The 19,431-nt window shown below is 37.2% G+C and overlaps 1 protein-coding gene across 2 annotated transcripts in view; it reads right to left on the bottom strand.

Annotated features, from left to right (window-relative positions):
* LOC106084256 (excitatory amino acid transporter 3) overlaps positions 1-17,836 on the bottom strand; it is a 73,976-nt gene extending 56,140 nt beyond the window's left edge. The window contains exon 1 of one of the 2 annotated variants that reach the window (XM_013247859.2): positions 17,676-17,836. The gene's annotated coding sequence lies outside the window, so the exon portion shown is untranslated. Of the gene's footprint in view, positions 1-17,540; positions 17,650-17,675 lie in introns of those variants that run through there. The other variant, XM_013248025.2, reaches the window with a different exon arrangement.
* Positions 17,837-19,431: the final 1,595 nt, after the last annotated feature.

Here is a 19,431-nt window from a genome sequence, read left to right as displayed (position 1 = left end):
CACAATGCCAGTCAAAGTGTTTTGACAACTTTTATAAATTCTTTGCTACGCTATTGTTTGAACAGAAAGCATTGAATCAACCTTGAGCTGGAATATGTTCGAAAAATCACCAAAGGATTTTAAAGATCAAAATAAAAGAACAAATAGATAAATTTCTCTAAGGAAAGAATTTTTTTTATAAAATTACTCCAAAAACAGAATTTAAAAAAATGTTCTCAAAACACAAAATTTTAATGGATTTTTCTCAAATACATATTCCTATCAGAATCCTTTAAAGTGGCTACAGTCCTGCCAAACTATTCACGTTTACATTTTTGACTCAAAAATAATTTTTTTTCCCAAATTATAGCAAATTCCCTTATACGCCATGGGATCACTTCGAATAACATTTAATAAATAAAACAACCGCTTGAGTGCCGGCCCCCAAGTCTCACTGCCAGTCTGTCACAGTGCCAAAGAATGTCAGACATGGTGCGGTGGGGCGATCAACTAAATAAATAAAATGTGAATACATTTTGTCAAGATAAATAAATGTACACAAAAATATACATATTCTTTCGTATATAGGTATTTACCTACTTATAAAAAAAATGTAGAAACACATATGGAACATGTGTAGATTCGACGATATTCGCATGCTTGCCTTCCTCGTAGTCTTTATAAATGAATGAAAAGATAGAAAATAAAAACAAAAATAGTTCTAATATTATTTTTTTATGTGGAGAGCCACCAAAGAACATGGTATTGTGTGTGGTGTTTTTTTTTATGGAAAATGATTAAAGTGCGCGTTGCTGTTAAATAATTTCATTAACACATTTACTAAGGCTTTTTGGCTTTACGGTTTTTTGTTAATGGGGGGAAGTTGCCTTTAAAACATACAAGATGTATATGGTTCCCCCCATACAACATGATATATTTGTAGAAATACACAAAAACTAAGCAAATATTTGAAAACTACTTGCTTCTTTTAGTTTGGGGGTAGTATGTTTCAACTTTTTGCTATTTATTTAGTTTAAGTCAATGGTTTTCAATAAGGTCTGTGTTATTAGCCAAGCAAATATTTAATTTGGATTAGCTACATAAACATGAATTTAGAAACAGAAGATGTCAATAAATAAATGAAACATCATCATTCGTTTAATCATTTTACATACATTATAAAGAAAAAAAAAAAAAAACAAAAAAAAAATTAAATCAATGTTTGGAGGTTTTTTGTTTACAACAGAGTCCAAAGGAATTATGTTAATGTTCCCGACGGAATTTGAGCTCTTAAGCAAAGTTTTTTGCATAAAAACTTAAGCTCAACGGTGGCTACTGTGAAAGTCTATAATGTGTAGACATCTAGTCTAGTTTGATCATACCATTCATGGTCTGATCATACCACTCATGGCTTGATCATACCACTCATTGTTTGATCATACCCTTCATGGTTTCATCATATCACTTTCAGATTTATCAAACAACTTTTGGTTTGACCAAACCAAATTTGGTTAGATAAGAAATTGTTCAAGGGCATTATGTAGGACATATTATATTATTATGGGAATATAACACCCCTGACACAAATTGGGCAGAGTAGAAACCAATCCCATGAAGATTTTAGACATGTTGTCGAATATGTTATGGAGAAGATAAGGAAGATTCTTTGCTCGATACCTTTTACGGACCTTGATCCATACATACGGAGAATGTATGGACAATGTCTATTGAGGAAACACTAGAACTAGTCGTTGATTCACATTTCCCGGGAAATTCTTGAACTGACAACGTGGCGCCAGAAGAGGTTGTCACTGGTATGCATTCGTCGGAAGTTTTTAGAGAAATTGTATCTGAGCGATAAGAAGTTTCGACTCTTTTAAGTCGCCTGGCCCTGATGATGTATCGCCGGTTGAATTACAAGCTGGTAGCATTTCTTGAAATTGAAGGTGCTTTAAATAATGTAAAACCAACGTCAATCATGAAGGAGATGGAGTTTTTAGGTCTCAACTCTAGCGTAAGAAAGTTTTTCAATAACTTACTTACTAAAAAATGCATTACGGCAGGCTGGGATCTGTGCATCTAAAAAGATGGATCAGCAGAGGAACACCTCCAGGAGGTGTATCTCCTCTACTTTGGAATATAGCCATTAACAATATATTATTGTCTATGGAAGAAAAGGATGTAAAAGTGGTCACGTATGCTGATGACGTGGCAATTGCGGTTAGGGGAAAGTTTCCCAGCACTCTTAGAGATATACTTTAGGAAGCTCTAAGTGCAACACCAAAGTGGGCTACCGAAAGTGGTCCGGGTATAAATCCGTGCATGATAGAAGTAGTACTTTTCCGCAGGAGATACAAGTTGCCTACAGTGGAATACGTCTCCTTGGATGGAGAGAATGTTTCATTTACAGAAAGCGCAAAATACCTGCGTTCTTTGCTGGACAGGAAATTGAACTTCAAATCCAACATTTTGAAAAGGGCAAGAAAGGCAACTCTTAGACTATACACCTGCAAGAGAGCCATTGGCAAAAGTTGGGAATTTAGACCGCGTGTCATGCATTACTGCAGTTGTCAGACCTATAATGCTACATGGTGTTGTGGTCTGGTGGACGGCGCTACAAATGTCCACCTACTATTCAATAGTCAACCAGTGCTCAAGTATACCTTGATTGGGTATTACAGCCGCACTGAGGACGACACCGTCTGACGCACTGAATTTAATGCTACATATAATGCCTCTGAAGATTGTGGCTAGACAAATTGCAGCGACCACTGCTGTGAGGTTAAGGGAGCTTTCTCTTTGGTCATGTGGCGGCTATGGACGCTGTGTTATCCTTGATATAATGTTCCATGTTCCAAACAGTGTGGATTACACCCTACCTGAGCCGCTTTTTGATAGAAAGTAATGTACCACTATTCCTGTTTGCTGATTGCTACTACGATATCTCTGGTAATAGAAATTACATAGATTTCTATACGGATGGTTCCAAATTAGACGACCAGGTGGGCTTTGGGGTGTACTCTAAAGATCCAGAACTGGTCATAACGAATAGGTTACCCGCCACTGCAGTGTGTATCAAGCGGAGATCCTTTCAATTAAGGAAGTGGTGGAATTGCTAAGATATAATGTCATTACGACGATGGACATAAATAACTTCTCAGACAGCCAGGTAGCCATTAAATCCCTGAAGAACGTATTTCTGTACACAAAAACCGCTCTCGACTGCCGCAGATCTCTCAACGAGATGGCTGAATAGTTCAAAATTCACCTTTTCTGGGTGCCGGGCCACAGAGGTATCCCAGGGAATGGTAAATCGGACGAGCTTGCGAGATTAGTAACTACCCTACACATTCCGGGTATACTGGAATCTGTGGGTATGCCTCTAGCGACATGTAAGCAAAGTTTTCAGGACCAGGACTGAAGGACAACGAATTATAGATGGTCACAAAGAGGGGGCTGTGAGCACTCGATAACTATGTGGACTTATCTAGACTTGAAGAGGTCTACCGCTTTCTTGTCACTGGCTAGAACAAACGTCTCAGTCATTGTGTCCGTCATGACAGGTCACTGTCTAATCGGATTTGGAAGTGCAGAAAGAATTTGATATCCATATTTGAGTCGAAATGTCTGAGGTGCCATCACCCCCCCAATGAGAACATTACGGTAAGGAAGAACTTTACCACCAGGAGCCGAGAAGGGGCAAATTGTCACACATTAATGAGTGCTTTCCGATTCAAGTTTAAACTCAATGATAAGGGACTTTTTTTATAGCCGAGTCCATACGGCGTCCCGCAGAGCGACACCTCTTTTAGGAAAATATTTTTAATGACCATGCATGGCATTGTACCTCGTAAATATCGCAAACATTAAGAGGGGATAAACACCGCTTTGTCCGATGTTCTCGCCAGGATTCGAACGCGTTCAGCGTCATAGGCTACAATGGCAAGAATTCGATATTCTCTTATATCCCCAAAAGATATAAGAGAGTTAAAGAAGGCGCAGCGGAGTGGGCCCGTTCGGCTAGTATGAAATATAAAAGAAAGGGATTTGGAAGTGCAGAACGAATTTGATATCTCTATTTGAGTCGAAATGTCTGAGGTGCCATCACCCCCCCAATGAGAACATTACGCTAAGGAAGAACTTTACCACCAGGAGCCGAGAAGGGGCAAATTGTCACACATTAATGAGTGCTTTCCGATTCAAGTTTAAACTCAATGATAAGGGACTTTTTTTATAGCCGAGTCCATACGGCGTCCCGCAGAGCGACACCTCTTTTAGGAAAATTTTTTTAATGACCATGCATGGAATTGTACCTCGTAAATATCGCAAACATTAAGAGGGGATAAACACCGCTTTGTCCGATGTTCTCGCCAGGATTCGAACGCGTTCAGCGTCATAGGCTACAATGGCAAGAATTCGATATTCTCTTATATCCCCAAAAGATATAAGAGAGTTAAAGAAGGCGCAGCGGAGTGGGCCCGTTCGGCTAGTATGAAATATAAAAGAAAGGGATTTGGAAGTGCAGAACGAATTTGATATCTCTATTTGAGTCGAAATGTCTGAGGTGCCATCACCCCCCTAATGAGAACATTACGCTAAGGAAGAACTTTACCACCAGGAACCGAGAAGGGGCAAATTCTCACACATCAATGAGTGCTTTCCGATTCAAGATATAACTCAATGATAAGGGACTTTTTTTAAAGCCGAGTCCGTACGGCGTTCCGCAGAGCGACACCTCTTTCGAGAAAAATTTTTTTAATGACCATGCATGGCATTGTGACTCGTAAATATCGCAAAAATTAAGAGGGGATAAACACCGCTTTGTCCGATGTTCTCGCCAGGATTCGAACGCGTTCAGCGTCATAGGCTACAATGGCAAGAATTCGATATTCGATATTCTCTTATATCCCCAAAAAGATATAAGAGAGTTAAAGAAGGCGCAGCGGAGTGGGCCCGTTCGGTTAGTATGAAATATAAAAGAAATCCAACTTTTTTTAATTACCGTATAACTGACTCTTCCTGTTTAAAAACTCTAACTTAGCAAAAATTAAATGAAAATTAGAAGCTATATTAACTAAATCGTCCCACAAAGGGGTTTCTGTGGGACGATTTAGTAAATATATATATAAATATTTTGTTACATTTTACATGAAATTATTCATTTCATTCATATTCATATAATTATTCTGATCAAACAGTTAATGAATTGTTCAACCACACCCACTTTGTCAACTTGAAGAAGACCATTTTTATATTCTTATCAAATGTATCTGTCAATCAATTATTTCCATTATTCCCTCTCTCATTATGCTGCTATTTAATTTGATTGAATAATGAATTCTATGCGCATATTTAAAAAAATGTTCAATTTGCACAAACTCATCTAATGATGTAATCAAATCAATCACCATCAAAATCGTATTAGGTAATTGACAAAAAAATCATTGATAATAACAGAATTCTGTCTGGATATAACCGGTATAGAGGGATAACCTAATATGGGATCAATACAAATTTTTCCCTGGGGGTGCACTTAAAAGTGTTTCTATATTTGATTGAAATCAATTGCAGTTTTGTTTTTTAATGGGAATAGTATGCTAATGTTATTACAATTAAAGAGACCATAAATGATAATACATTTTTGCAAGGTGAATACAAATACTTGTTGCTGAAGAAAACATCTATAAAGAGTCAGGAATGGCCAATTCTTTATTCAGATACAATTTCATTATACCCTACACCATAGAATGGAGGCATACATATTATACATTTTGTTTTTACCTCCTCGAAATATCGAATATAGTGGTTTTCCATAACTTTTGTTCCAGTTTATGTTATTTAAAATTCAGTCATTATATCTAATATGATATCTTATTTTATCTGTTATTGGTGGACTTTCTAATCAGCTACTATACGCGCATTATTGTTTATTTGTCTCATGCTAGACTGCTTAGTGTCAGCCCATATAATATAGTTGATGAGGTATTCAAGATCACCGAATACCATGATATCGAGGTGTATGAATACTCGTGCATACTACATACATACATGCCTAGGTTTATCTACTTATCACAAGTATAAACATATTCCACATGTTCTACAAGAACGCCATAAATCACATTTTCAAAAAATTTCAAGGCAATTAGTATACTTGTACAGGGTGGTGCAATAGTAAAGGAGCATTGAAGAGAAAAATGAGGAGATCTCTATTTTATTCTATTCTATTACATTATATTGGTAAATCAGAACATTGTCTTCTACTAAGGTCAGGGAGTGAAAGCAGGACCAACTGTCAGCTGTGAAGTGTTAGATTCCGAGGACGTGCTACAAAAAGGCGAATGGATGTCGCCAGTTACTTATGACCCTATAGGTACGCTCTGTAGATAAGTGTGGAATATGCAGTGATTCCCCCGTAGACTCCTTAAACCAATGGTACTACAATGAGTTTACAAGCGCACAAAGTGAAGCTTTATCTTTACTTACATTGGTAGACCCCCCTTTTCAGGAAGGAGCGAGTTCAAACCCAGAAACTGGATTGGATACAAGCCCTAGCAAAACTAGAAGTGGTCTATTTTCTGTTAGCAGTTGACTTTGATTGCCGCGCGTTTAAGAAGAAAATAAAAACCATAGACTCAAGAGAAAGGAGAATACTGTAGATGATCGGACGACTGGATATAATAATCACGAATATTGACAGCACCCCGACGCTCCGTCGCCCAAGACGCGATGGCACTATACCAGATTTTACATTTGTCTTTGAAGTTATTATCCCAAAGACTAGAAATAGGAGGACATCCCCTGAATTTTTATACCTTCCATTCTGTTTATAACACCTCAGACCCCATATAGTATATTATTCTTGATCGTCATGACATTTTAAGTCGATCTAGCCATATCCGTCCGTCTCTATGTCGAAAGCACGCAAACTTTCGAAGGATTAAAGCAAGGCGCTTGAAATTTCGCGCAAATACTTTTTATTAGTGTAGGTCGGTTGGGATTGTAAATGGGCCAAAACGGTCCATGTTTTGATATAGCTGCTATATAAATCTATCTTGGATCTTCACTTCTTGAGCCTCTCGAGGGCGCAATTCTCGTCCGATTTGACTGATATTTTGCAAGTAGTGTTTTAATATCCACTTCCAACTACTGTGCTAACTATGGTTAAATCGGTTTATAATCTGATATAACTGCCATATAAACCGATGTTGAATCTTGACTTCTTCAACTATTAGAGGTCGCAATTCATATCCGATTTGGCTGTAATTCTGCACGTGGTGTTTTGGTATCACTTCCAACAAGTGTGCCAAGTATGGTTTTAATCGGTCCTTAATAGATGCCATATAAACCGATCTTGGATCTTGTCTTCTTGAGCCGCTAGAGGGCGCAATTCTCATCCGATTTGGCTAATATTTTGCACGAGGTGTTTTGATATGACTTCCAAAAACTGTGATGAGTATGGCGCAAATCGGTGCTTAACCTCATATAGCTGCCATATAAACTGATCTGGGATCTTGACTTCTTGAGCCTCTACAGGGCGCAATTCTCATAAAATTTGACACAAATTTTGTACAACGACTTATTCCATGACCTTCCACAGACGTGTCCAATATGGTCAGAATCGATCTATAGCCTGATACAGCTCCCATATAAACCGATCTCCTGATTTTCCTTCTTAACCCCCAACAAGGCGGAATTCTTATCCGAATGGACTGAAATATTACACAGTGACTTCTACAATGTTCAGCATTCAATTTATTTATGGTCCGATTCGGACTATAACTTGATATAGCTCCAATAGGATAGCAGTTCTTAATCATTATTCTTTGTTTGCCTAAAAAAAGATACCGCGCAAAGAACTCGACAAATGCTATCCATGGTGGGTATATAAGATTGGGCCCGGCTGAACTTAGCACGCTCTTACTTTTATTTATTTCATACTATCTTATTTTATTTTATTTAGACCTATTCATTTTTATACCCACCACCGAAGGATGGGGGAATATTCATTTTCTCATTCCGTTTGCAACACATCGAAATATCCATTTCCGACCCTATAAAGTATATATATTCTTGATCAGCGTAAAAATCTAAGACGGTCTAGCCATGTCCGTCCGTCTGTCTGTTGAAATCACGCTACAGTCTTTAAAAAAAGAGATATTGAGCTGAAACTTTGCACAGATTTTTTTTTGTCCATAAGCAGGTTAAGTTCGAAAATGGGCTATATCGGACCAAATCTTAATATAGCCCCCATATAGACCGATCCGCCGATTTAGGGTCTTAGGCCCATAAAAACCACATTTATTTTCCGATTTTGCTGAAATTTGGGACAGTGAGTTATGTTAGGCCCTTCGACATCTTTCATCAATTTGGCCCAGATCGGCACAGATTTAAATATAGCTACCATATAGACGGATCCCCCGATTTAGGGTCTCATTGTCCGAAGTCGCCAAAACTTGGGGCAATGAGTTAAGATGAGACCTTCGACATATTTCTGCAATTTGGCGTAGATCGGTTTAGATTTGGATATAGCTGTCATATAGACCTATCTCTCGATTTAAAGTATTGCACACATAAAAGGCTCATTTATTGTCCGATTTTGCCAACATTTGGGACAGTGAGTTGTGTTATTCCTTTCGATATACTTATGCAATATGGCACGGATCGGTAAAGATTTGGATGTAGCTACTATATAGACCGATCTCTCGATTTAAGGTTTTGGGCCCATAAAAGGCGCATTTATTGACCGATTTCGTACAGTGAGTTGTGTTAGGCTCTTCGATATTTTTCTGCAACGTGGCCCAAATCGGTTCAGATTTGGATATAGGTGTCATATAGACCGATATCTCGATTTAAAGTTTTAAAGCCCCATTAAAGGCGCATTTACAATCCGATTTCACTAACATTTGACACAGTGGCTTATGTTAGGCTTTTCGACATCCCTGTCGTATATGGTTCAGATCGGTTTAGATTTAGATATAGCTACTGAAAAGACTAATATTTTGTTAAACACAATTTAACAATGACATGTACTTATAAGTATTTGGCCCAAATCGGAGTATATTTCGATATAGCTGCTATGGGGCATAAGGTGTGCATTTTTCACCGGATTTTGACGAAAGGTGATTTACATATATACCCGAGGTGGTGGGTATCCAAAGTTTGGCCCGGCCGAACTTAACGCCTTTTTACTTGTTTTTATTTCATATTGTCTTATTTTATTCTTTTTTATTTTATTTCATACTATTTTTAATAATTGTTATTTTTTGTATTCTTTTATTTAATTTTTAGAATTTTTTTCTTTCGGTGCACCCTGTTCAACTACTCGCATATTTAAATTATTTACAAAGTAAATGAAGGGAAAACTTTGACTATAAAGCAATCGTATGCACTGTAATAATTCTTCCTTGTTTTTGCACTAAGAATTTGTATTTGTTGTAATTAATGTGAGAAAGAAAATTTCTAATTGCCTTTCGAAAGATTTATGGCTTGCTAATCTTAAAAATTTTTGGCTTCCAAAAGGCCTTCACACAGGGAAAAGCCGTTCAAGTGTAAATTCTCTCATATAGATATGGACCAAATTAAATTGGAAATGTCATCAACACTGAGTGGGAAGATGTCTGTGACGTTTTGTTTGGAATTTTGTCCATCACAAGGGTCCTTGGTTGTCTGCTTGTCTATTTGGCAGACCTAATGAGTATTCTTTAATATATTTTATAAATATTCTATTTTCATTAATGATATATTATAAAAATTTCCTTTGAATTTTCATCTTTTGTCTGATATTGCTGCCTTTTGACTCAAATGCCTTTTGCCATGCGTTTCTGCCTGCTGGGACTACTTCCCCTTAGTTCCACAACAACAACAATGTTTTAATAACACTGCATTTAGACATTTCAATTTCATTTAGCAAACTCAATTGCAGTGTAATATTGAGAGCATAATAATGAGAGAGATAGAGAGAGAGAGAGAGTAAAAGATAGCAGAAGCCTGAGCAGGTGTGAGAAGATTAGTTGTTGAGGTGGTGCAAAAACAGGGAACTAGTATATCGTCAACGCACACACCTACTGAATGGAAGACATCATCTCACTTTGCTATAGCTTAACGTGTGGGTGACAGCTCAATCGATCTTTAGAACGTTTGTTTTTATACCCTCCACCATAAGATGGGGGGTATACTAATTTCGTCATTCTGTTTGTAACTACTCGAAATATTCGTCTGAGACCCCATAAAGTATATATATTCTTGATCGTCGCGAAATTTTATGTCGATCTAGCCATGTCCGTCCGTCTGTCCGTCCGTCCGTCCGTCTGTCTGTCGAAAGCACGCTAACTTCCGAAGGAGTAAAGCTAGCCGCTAGAAATTTTGCACAAATACTTCTTATTAGTGTAGGTCGGTTGGTATTGTAAATGGACCATATCGGTCCATGTTTCGATATAGCTGCCATATAAACCGATCTTGGGTCTTGACTTCTTGAGCCTCTAGAGTGCGCAATTGTTATCCGATTTGAATGAAATTTTGCACGACGTGTTTTGCTATGATATCCAACAACTGTGCCAAGTATGGTTCAAATCGGTCTATAACCGGATATAGCTGCCATATAAACCGATCTTGGGTCTTGACTTCTTGAGCCTCTAGAGGGGGCAATTCTTAACCGATTAGGATGAAATTTTGCACTACGTGTTTTGTTATGATATCCAATAGCTATGACAAGTGTGGTGCAAATCGGTCCATAACCTGATATAGCTGCCATATAAACCGATCTTGGGTCTTGACTTCTTGAGCCTCTTGAGTGCGCAATTCTTATCCGATTAGGATGAAATTTTGCACGACGTGTTTTGTTATGATATCCAACAACTGTGCTAAGTATGGTTCATATCGGTTCATAACCTGATATAGCTGCCATATAAACCGATCTGGGGTCTTGACTTCTTGAGCCTCTAGAGTGTGCAATTCTTATCCGATTGGAATGAAATATTGCACGACGTGTTTTGTTACGATATCCAATAACTGTGCCAAGTATGGTTCAAATCGGTCCATAACCTTATATAGCTGTAATATAAACCGATCTTGGGTCTTTACTTCTTGAGCCTCTAGAGGGCGCAATTCTTATCCGATTTGAATGAATTTTGACACGTAGTATTTTATTATGATATCCAACAACTGTGCCAAATATGGTTCAAATCGGTTCATAACCTGATATAGCTGTCATATAAACAGATGTGGGGACTTGACTTCTTCAGCTTCTAGAGGGCGCAATTCCTATCCGATTTGGCTGAAATTTCGCAAGACGTTTTTATTGTTACTTTCAACATCTATGTCAAATAAAATACAAGTCGGTTCATAACCTGATATAGCTGCCATGTAAACCGATCTGGGATCTTGACTTCTTGAGCCTCTAGAGGTCGCAATTCTCATCCGATTTGCCTGAAATTTTGTACGACGGATTTTTTCATGACCATCAACATACGTGTTTATTATGATCTGAATCGGTATATAGCCCGATACAGCTCCCATATAAATCGATCTCTCTATTTTACTTTTTGAGCTCACAAAGAGCGCAATTCTTATTCGAATTGGCTGACATTTTACACAGGTCTCCAACATATAATTTAATTGTGGTCCAAACCGGACCATATCTTGATATCGCTCTAATAGCAGAGCAAATCTTTTCTTATATCCTGTTTTGCCTAAGAAGAGATGCCGGGAAAAGAACTCGACAAATGCGATCCATGGTGGAGGGTATATAAGATTCGGCCCGGCCGAACTTAGCACGCTTTTACTTGTTTTTTTTTTTTGCTTGTTTATCAATTGTCATAGATTTTATGGTTAAAGTAGGTTCATTTACGCAGCAAGTGCTATTTTAGCATTCATTTGTTGTTTTTATACAATAGATAAGTAGATTGATTCATTTGAATTTTAAATAATTTAGAGTTTTATTTTTCATTTTAACTAATTATGCAATTTGATAAGACAAGTGTGATCTACCACTGTCCGGAATTTTAACAGAGAACTGAAATTGGCAATCTTACTATGTGTACTAGAGAAGGACTGCAAATGATACTTCACCACTATGGAACCATAATTGATAGGAGGCTTACACTGCTAATTAAATGTAACTACTTGAAGTAACTAAAATAAAATTTAAATACACGTTAACATTCATTATTAAAACCCAGTTTTTTTGTAAATACCAATTAAAATTCATTAACAAAATAAAATATATATCTTTGTATGAGAAGTACTCTCACATAAGTAGCATCATGCCGGAAGGGCCTTCAAAATATTACAACAGGCCTTAAAGAAGGCCTTCAAACTCATATTTTAGTTGACTGTTGACTGAACATTAATTATATCTCTCCCGCACTCGTGTACCCATACCTACTTGTATATACATATGCATATACATACATAAGTGCGAATGTTTACATTTATTTACACTTGTTGCAAGATCACCCAATGTACATACATATTGTGAACAAGTAAGAGTGTGCTAAGTTCGGCCGGGCCGAATCTTATATACCCTCCACCATGGATCGCATTTGTCGAGTTCTTTCTATTTTCCCTGTTTGCCCAAAAAGAGACACCTTTTTGGGCAAACAGGGAAAATTGGATAAGAATGGTTACGATATTGGAGATATATCAAGTAATAGTCCGATTCGGACCATAAATGAACTGAATGTTTAAGACCATAGTAGTAGTCATTGGGAAATATTTCAGTCCATTCGGATAGGAATTGCGCCTTGTAAAGGCTCAAGAAGCATAATTGGGAGATCGGTTTATATCGGAGCTATATCGGGCTATTGATCGATTAAGACCATATTTGGCATGAATGTTGAAGGTCATGGGAGAAGCCGTTGTAGAAAAATTCAGCAAAATCGGATGAAATTTGCGGCCTCTAGAGGCTTAAGAAGTCAAGATCCCACATCGGTTTATATGGCAGCTATATCAAGTTATGTACCGATTTTAACCATACTTGGCACAGTTGTTGGAAGTAATAAAAAACAAGTTCATGCAAAATTTCAGCCAATATAGACAAGAATTGCGCCTTCTAGTGGCTCAAGAAGTCAATATCCCAGATCGGTTTATATGGCAGCTATATCAGGTTATGAACCGATTTGAACTATACTTAGCTCAGTTGTTGTTGTCATAACAAACGTCTAGCTGTACTCCTTCGAAAGATAGCGTACTTTCGACAGACGGACGGATGGACGGGCGGACAGACCACGCGCTGATAGACGGACGGACATAGATCGATTTAAGATATCGTGACAATCAAAAAGATATATACTTTATGGGGTCTTAGACGCATATTTCGAGGTGTTACAAACGAAATGACTAGATTAGTATACACCCACCCTATGGTAGTGAGTATTAAAATATATATAATTTTGTTTTTGGCATGAACATAAATTGTATTCTAGTTTTCGTCGCTTTTTTGCATGAGTTCAAAAAAATGGGTGAATGAGTGCGTCTTGGCTTTTTGTTTTTATCATTGTACTCATGTACTTTTAATAATTTGGGTTATGATGACAATTCTTTAAAAATTTTTCTTTTATTACTGAGTATTTAAATGCTGGCAAAACAAAGTCTTTGTTTGTCGGGCTTATATGAATGGGCAAGAACATGCTGTGATTTACAGCCATTGGTAATAACATTATGACAGATTAATGTCATGGACAATGTAAGGTGTTAAGTGAAAACTAATGATAAACTCATTTGCCACTTAGGGGAGGTATACAAATTAATAGGTGTAAAATTTCTTGGACAAGAAATACAACCTGTAATTTGATGGCCATGGCGCTAAAGATGCGGGTTCGCATCCTGGCGAGATCATCAGAAAAAATTTTAGCGGTGGTTTTCTCCGTCTATGCTGGCGGTATCATGCCATTAATAGAAGCCATGTTGAGGGCAATTTTTTTTATCTACTATCTATTTGGCAACACTGGTTTAAACAGCTTACGCACGTTTCGTGTTTCGTTTCACTGTCAAACATCTTCAGCTTGGTCTATATTTTAACCATGAATCGTCTTACAAACGTACAATGCCTGCAAATTCTTGAATATTATCATCAAGATGAGTGCTCTGTTAAGAAAATTCATCGCGCGCTTCTTTTGTTCAGCGAGTAAGCTCATTTTTTGGTCAATGGGTACGTATATAAGCAGAATTGTCGATTTTGGAGTGAAGATCAGCCAGGAACATTGCAAAAGCTACCAATGCATCCAGGTGGCATCATTGGACAGTAATTCTTTAAACATTATTGGAATCGTAATGCAACTGTGAATGGTGAGCGCTACTGTGAAATGATATCCAATTTTTTTTTTGCCCAAAATGCAAGAGCTTGAATTGCATGTCATGTGGTTTCAACAAGACGGTGCCAAATGCTACACAGTGCGCGTAAAAGTGGACTTATTGAGACGCGAGTTCGGTGAACGTTAAATTTTACGTTCGGGTCCGGTCAATTGGCCGCCTAGATCATACGATTTAACGCCTTTATTCTTTCTTTGTGAGGCTATGTTTAAGCTCATGTCTGTACAGACAAGCCCGTTTTAATTGACACATTGGAAGACAACTTTGAAGCATTTATAAGTGAGATACCGGCCGAAATGTTGGAAGGAGTATGCCAAAATTGGACTAAGCGGATGGACCATTTGAGGCGCAGTCACGGTCAACATTTACATGAAATAATATTCAAACATTAAATTATATGGACCGTACTATCGATTCTAATCAAGATTTCATACATTTTCTGAATTTTATGTTTTTTTTTTCAAATTCTTCCTATAGCTCTTAAAAAATCACCCTTTATATCAGGTTGTCGATCAATTTGCTGTACGTACGGCTGTTGGAAGTCACACCAAAACTTTACGTGCAAAATTTCACCCAAATCGCAAAACAATTACGCCCCTTCAAGGCTCTTTATGTCAGATATCTATTGAGAGTCATTCTTAATTTCAACCCAATCCTCTAGAGGCTCAAGAAGTCAAATCATACTAGTCGCAATTGTTGAATGTCATAACGGAACACTACGTGCAAAGTTTTAATTAGCCAAATCGGATAACAATTATGGCTTAAAATCGGGAGAGCGGCTGATATGGTGTATTGGTATTTACCGGTGAATAACCTGATACAGATCATGTCTGGAGCGATCGTTGAAAGTCGTAACGGAACACTACGTGCAAAATTTCAGCCCAATCGGATAATAATCGCATCTTTTATGAGCTCAAGAAGTTAAGTTGATGGACCACTTTATATGAGAGCTATATCCAAATCTGAACCAATATGGTCCATTTGCAATCCCCACCGACCTACATCAATAAAAAGTATCTTGCTTAACGAGTTCGGCCGCTATAGTGATTTAGACAGATGGAGAGACGGATAGGGCTAAATCAACGTAGAATGTCAAGACGAACCAGATTATACATATATACTTTATGGGGTCGCAGAAAAATATTTCAATGTTTTAAAAGCGGAATGACTTGATTGGTATACCCCCCATCTTATGGTGACGGGTATAAAAACACACTAGAATGGAGGCGCTGAAGAATGCTATGGTACTGGAATGGGCCAAAATACCGGCAGATTATATTCGTGCAGTTTGCAACTCATTATTGTTCGACTCATAGTAATAGTCAAAGCCCTATTGGCCAAAACGCGAATGAATTCTGAAATTTGAATTACTTCCAGATATTTTTGTCATTTGTATCTGTAACAAATACTTTCACACAAGAAAAATGTGGTCGTTTGAATTGGTAACACTTTGTATCAGCTGCCTCTAAAAGTATGCTCTGATCACTGACATAAGGTTAGGTAAGGTAATACTTTCTTTAATCGACCAAATACAACCATTGCTTGTTACAAATGGAGTGGGACCTTTTAGATAACTCTCTGAAATGTCTAAGGCAGTTGAGAGATTTTTATACCCTCCATCATAGGATGGGACTATACTAATTTGGTCATTCTGTTTGTAACACCTCGAAATATGCGTCTAAAGTATATATATTCTTGATCGTCATGTCATTTTAAGTCAATCTAGCCATGTCCGTCCGTCTGTCTGTCGAAAGCACGGTAACTTTCGAAGGAGTAAAGATAGCCGCTTGCAATTTTGCACAAATACTTTTCATTAGTGTAGGTCGGTTGGGATTGTAAATGGGCCAAATCGGTCCGTGTTTTGATATAGCTGCCATATAAACCGATCTTGGGTCTTGACTTCTTGAGCCTCTAGAGGGCGCAATTGTGGATGGTGGATGGTATATAAGATTCGGCCCAGCCGAACTTAGCACGCTCTTACTTGTTCCGTTTGTCTTGGTCCTAAAGATATTTCTAGAGTGGTCCAACTTCGCGAAATCTCTTTATATCTCTATGTTGGTTTTTGAGTACAAATTTCATTTTTACTTTTTGTAGTAATAGTTTCGCCTGACACTGTAATTCATACAAAATTGTAATTGGCAAAACATGAAAATGATTTTTAAGTGCAAGGTTGGCATGTCGGTGGTTGTTGTAGCATGGCTGCTACTTGTAAGGCATATGGCGTTCATTGATCGACAGACATTTCTCGGCTCTCTTATGCTTAGAGCTTTTTCCCCTACCATGTCTTTCATTTCATTTCAGCACAATCAAATTTACTTTCTTTCAATGACCATTTAGGAGGAAAAGTGAAAAATAGACCAAATACAATAGAGAAATAGAAAAAAAAGAAAAACAAATACCGAATGACATCAAAATCATAGCAAAACAGAAGAAGAGTGAGCAAAAATAGTTTTTTTACAACATCAACAACAATAACAGCATTGGCAACATAAACTTTTGAGTAAAATATTCAAAATTTCAACAAAATTTATCATGTCTTTAGTGGAATATTTGGTGAGCGTTAAAAATAAACCCACAAAATTTTATAAATTATTTGTGAATAAAATTTTATGTGTGTGTTTGGAAAAGACATAAATTTAAAAATAAATTGCAAAAATTTTATTATAATTTTTTTTTTTTTATTTTTTTAGACATTTGTTTATCGAAATAAATTGGATACTTGATGAATTTGTTGACACATCTAATGCATTATTGATGTTGTTGGCATACTTGAATTGTTGTTATTTATTCCATATCAATTTCCTTTTTTAAAAACAAATAGTCTAGGTTTTTATGAGAGTTTTATTTGTTGTTAATTTATTTATATTTGTCTGCTTAGTTTATTGTTTTCATTGTTATTTATTTTTTGAAAACTTTCCAAACATACCACTTTTCAGAAATTTTAATTTATAGCGCAGCCACTTTAAAACCGCAAAAAAATTTGCTAAATAAGTTTAAAATTTAGAAATACATATTTTTTTTATTTCAAGGGGGTTCTTGGTTTCAGTGTTTTTTTTTTGGTTATGAATCTTTTATCACCGCCAGTTTTTTGGTTTTGGATTTTTTTTTACTTTTTGTTTTTATAAAAAGAATTCTTTTGAAGTTTCCTTTCTTCTAGTTTTCTAAAAATTCTTTAATATTGTAATTTGTTGCATCAAAGAAAACAACTGTTCACCATGTTGTCTATATACACACACACACACACACATACACACCGCAAAGAACTGTCAAAGAGCTGAGAGCAGAGTGTTGAGAACGAAGAGCACAACAAACCAAAGGAGACAGCCACGAGACGACAAAGACGATCTTTCGAATAGATAAGAAAACTAAATCATCATCAATGCACCTACTCTTCTTTCTAATCTCGTTGTTTTTTAATTGCGGGCAAGTTTGACCAGCAGACTGTGAGTTTTTTTTTCAGTTTTTTGCAGAATTGAACTTTGTTTCGATTTTTTTCGCAATTTACCGAGAATACAACTTTGCGCCTCAGGTTTTCGTTTAGAACTGAATCAAAATATCATACCAAATCAACAACAAACATTACGTTCGAATATCAACACAATATTCACGACTTTGGTGTTTTGCCTCAACAGCAGTGACTGCGGCGTGACAGACCGTTTCGGTCTTTTACTCAATTACGCTCCCAATATTAGCACGTTCTTAAGCTTTGCCTACCTCCCTCCTTACAGCTAACCGCCACCGACAGCCAAAAACAAACTTGACAATCAACGTAGGCAGAATAAAACTTAATCAGCCGTCGTTGATGCGCTCGTTTAGGGGAGGGCTGCCAATAACACACATTCATACGCATTCACTCACTCTTTACTTCATTGTCAAAGGCTTTTTTCGCTCTTGATCTTAAGAGGGGTACCAGATGATAAAAAAATAAGAAATTTTGACAGAGCGTACTGAGTTCGGCCGGGCGGAATCTTATACCCTCCACCATGGATCGCATTTGTCAAGTTCTTTGAATGACTTTTTCAAATAGAAAAATAACAGTCATAGAAAAACACCACCTCCAAAATTTCAGGCAACTCGAGAAATAATTCCGCCCTCCAGAGGCTCAAAAAGTCAAACTGAGAGATCGGTTTATATGGGAGCTATATCAGGTTATATACCGATTTAGACCATACTTGGAAGAGTTGTTGCAAGTCATACCAAAACTAAATATGCCAAATTTCAACGATATTGGAAAAGAATTGTGCCCTCTAGAAGCCCAAATAGTCTAATTGTTAAATCAAATCGGGAAATATCTTTATATCGCCATACCAGGTTGTAGGCTGATTTGAACCATACTTGGCACATTTATTGGGAGTCATACCATAACACTTCATGCTAAATTTCAGCCAAATCGGATAAGAATTGTGCCCTCTAGAAGCTCAAGAAGTCAAGACCCAAGGTCGGTTTATATGGCAGCTATATCAAAACATGGACCGATATGGCCCATTTACAATCCCAAATAACCTACACTAATAAGAAGTATTTGTGCAAAATTTTAAGAGCCTGGCTTTACTCCTTCGAAAGTTAGCGTGCTTTCGACAGATGGACGGGCGGACGGACATGGCTAGATCGACTTAAAATGTCATGAAAATCAAGGATATATATACTTTATGTGGTCTTAGACCCATATTTCGAGGTGTTACAAATGGAATGACGAAATTAGTATACCCCCCATCCTATGGTGGAGAGTATAATTAGATGAAAGTTGAGACTTATACTGGCTCAAGAAGTCCAATTAGAGAATCGCTTAAAATGTGGGCTATATCAGCTTAAAGACCGATTTGGATCATACTTGACGCAGAAGTTGGAAGTGAGTACAGAAGTCTTTGTACAAAATTCTAGCGGAAATCCGCTTGAAATCATATTATTCAAGATTTGAATATAGCTCCCGTTTAACCAGTTTTATTTTCTTGACCCCTAGAGATCTCAATTTTCAACCGATTTGGCTAGAATCTTGTACAAAGACTTCTGTACTCACTTCCAACTTCTGCGTCAAGTATGATCCAAATCGGTCTTTAATTCGAACGCTATTCAACAAACATACAGACGGAAGGACGGCCTTAGCAGGATCGACTCAGACTTCATGCCAAATATGGTCTTCAACAT

The sequence above is a fragment of the Stomoxys calcitrans genome, chromosome 3, assembly GCF_963082655.1.
Source record: "Stomoxys calcitrans chromosome 3, idStoCalc2.1, whole genome shotgun sequence".
Taxonomy (NCBI): domain Eukaryota; kingdom Metazoa; phylum Arthropoda; class Insecta; order Diptera; family Muscidae; genus Stomoxys; species Stomoxys calcitrans.
Note: the sequence above shows the minus strand (reverse complement) of the source record. Positions and strands in the feature narration are given on the sequence as shown.